Source organism: Furipterus horrens, unplaced genomic scaffold (assembly GCF_987537825.1).
Source record: "Furipterus horrens unplaced genomic scaffold, mFurHor1.1.pri manual_scaffold_1, whole genome shotgun sequence".
Taxonomy (NCBI): Eukaryota; Metazoa; Chordata; class Mammalia; order Chiroptera; family Furipteridae; genus Furipterus; species Furipterus horrens.
Window position 1 is genome coordinate 214,584,392 of NW_028327171.1, and position 2,822 is coordinate 214,587,213.

At 48.6% G+C, this 2,822-nt stretch overlaps 1 pseudogene; it reads left to right on the forward strand.

Annotated features, from left to right (window-relative positions):
• The first annotated feature begins 1,083 nt into the window (after positions 1–1,083).
• Positions 1,084–2,537, forward strand: LOC150022818 (UDP-glucuronosyltransferase 1A7 pseudogene; annotated as a pseudogene).
• Positions 2,538–2,822: the final 285 nt, after the last annotated feature.

Sequence of the window (2,822 nt, forward strand, 5' to 3'; positions counted from 1 at the left end):
TCGCCTGACAGTCCCCTGTCACTAAGGCAAGTGGTGACCGAGCAAGTGTCTTGCAGCAGTCTGGGTGCTGGGGAAGGAGTCGCTGTGGCTCCTCACCCATATTATGGCTCTAGGTTGACTCTAGGATCCCTGACTCGGTTATCCTCAGGGTCTTCCCCGTGAGCTCACTCATGAAGGTCTCTAGACAACTTGCCGAATGAAATTCAGTCCGAGGCAGCAGATGGTCCTCATGTGCTTTCTGGGTGACGCGTAGCACAGGAACTGCGAGAGGAGGGGCACACACAAAGAATAGATTACGCCCGCCCCTGCCCCGCCCCCACCCAGGCGTGCTGGGGAGAATGCGGAGGGCATCGGGTTGATGGGGTGAGCCCACAGCAGAGGTCCACGTGGAGGGAAGTGGGGGCAGGGGGAAAAGAGAGGAGTCCCGGCAGAGCGCCTTTGGGAAGCAGTGAGCAGGTGACAACCCACTGCATGTGACGTATCTAGGGCTAGCGATTTAAAGTGGGTGACCGCCACATCCCTCTCATCCCCAGCATGGTTCATGTAGGCGGGGCGACCAATCCCGGCTCACCGTTTCGGAGGCCTTGGGAGGTTCGGAAGTGGACTGAGACCCGCGGGGGGGCAGGCACCGCAGAGAGCCCCGTGCAACGGGGTGCCCAGCCAGTGAGGAGCCAGCGGTCAGGGGCCTCCCGTCCGTCCCTGGGACCGATGTCAGTCTTGTTCTGGGCAAAGAGACTTCAGGAGTCGGAGGATAACATCCAAATTTTCCTTTGGGGCACATTTCCTTTGGGGCATATTCCAAAAAAACAGCTTTATTGACATCTACTTTTCTTTTTTATCTGAGTACTCAGAGTTCAAAAATCACTGCTTGACAGTTCTCTTTGCCAACTGGCATTGCAGTGCATGGCATGATCTCTGCCCAGGCAAAGAGCGAGACGGTTCTTATCTGGGAACACGCCAGGAGGTACCTCAGTAAATGCTGCCATTCATTATATTCTGATGAGTAAATCATTGGCAACGGGTGTGTGTGTTATGAATATATTAATAGACGCCCTTCCCTGGGGCAGGCTTTGTGCCTGTACCTCTTCCGCTGACAGTTCCTGTCACACCAGCTTCAGATCCAGGCAGCCGGGTGGCTCCGGGCTGCTGCTCTCCAATGGCTCCTGCGGTGTTGACCGGCCTCCTTCCTCTGTGCGTGTGTCTCCTGCTGGCGCCTGGCTGTGCCCGGGCAGGCAAGCTGCTGGTGGTACCCATGGATGGGAGCCACTGGTTTACCATGCGTCCCGTGGTGGAGAAGCTGGCCCTCAGAGGGCACGAAGTGGTCGTGGTCCGGCCGGGGGTGAACTGGCGCCTGGAGGAGTCACCCGGTTACACAGTGAAGACGTATTCCACCCTTTACACGCTGGACGACCTGAATCACCGGTTCCGGGCTTTCTCTGACTCTCAGTGGAAAACGCGGGCACACCCTTTTTCTTCTCTGCTAACGAGACCATCCAGCAGTGTTTTTGACTACTTTTTTACACGGTGCAGGAGTCTATTTAACGACACAAAATTAGTGAAATACATAGAAGATAGTTCTTTTGATGCAGTGTTTCTAGATCCTTTTGATATGTGTGGCTTGATTGTAGCCAAATATTTCTCACTCCCGTCTGTGGTCTTCGCCAGGGGGGTATTCTGCCACTATCTCGAAGAAGGTGCGCAGTGTCCCATGCCCCTCTCTTATGTCCCCAGAGCTCTCTTAGGGTTCTCGGATGCCATGACTTTCATGGACAGAGTGTGGAATCATATCACCCACTTGGAGGAACGTTTATTTTGTGGCTCTTTTCTCAAAACTGGTTTAGAAGTTGCCTCTGAGATTCTCCAGACCACTGTCACGCCATATGACCTTGTCAACCAAGTATCCATTTGGCTGTTACGAACTGACTTTGTTTTGGACTATCCCAAACCTGTGATGCCCAACATGATCTTCATCGGGGGCATCAACTGCTTCCCAGCAAAGCCATTGTCACAGGTGAGTTGCCTGTCCTTTGGCAGGGTCACGGTCATCGGGCTGGGATGTGAAAGAAAACAGATTCCTTACTGAGCCGTGGCTTGGAATTTGCATTAGTTACATTTGGAATTCCTTCCTGGTTCAGTGAATTACTTTGTGTCCATTCATTTAATTGTGTGTTAGCAAATTTTATGAAGCTGTCCCCTTTGATACTCATTTGTATATAATTAAGATCGTTGTATTCAATTTCCAGGCTGCATTTTTAAACATTGTCTTAGAAAAACGTATTGAAAACCACTATAAGAAATGAAACTTTTCTTTTGTTATCCCAGTGCTACTCCAATAGGAAAATGCTCTTAGTGGTTCTGTGTACATCTCTTCCAATTTTTCTGAAGTTATTTTATATATATACACATGTAGCTAATGGAGAGTCTCACACTCATTTTATGAAAATGAAATCTGGTATCGGACTGGACATATGGTCCTTTCCCTTCCTTTTTTTTTTTTTTTTCATTTGCTGATAAATCATGGACCTTTTTATAGCCAATACATGCAAATCTGTGACATTCTTTTTAAGACTTGCATAAAATTCTTCACTTTGATTAAACCATAGTGCATTCAGGTAACCAATGTTGATTGGTAGTTAAGCTCTTTTTCTTACTTTTCTTTTTATAAGTAAGACTATACTAATCATTTAAAAATGAGTTCTTTACATTCATATATTTCCACAATCTGAGAAGTTTTGGGAGGAGAGAGAGGAGACTGGTGTGTAAGGGATCCTGTGACAAGTGAGAAACCACTTGGGGTCTCTGGTGTGGTTTTGAGAAGTTTT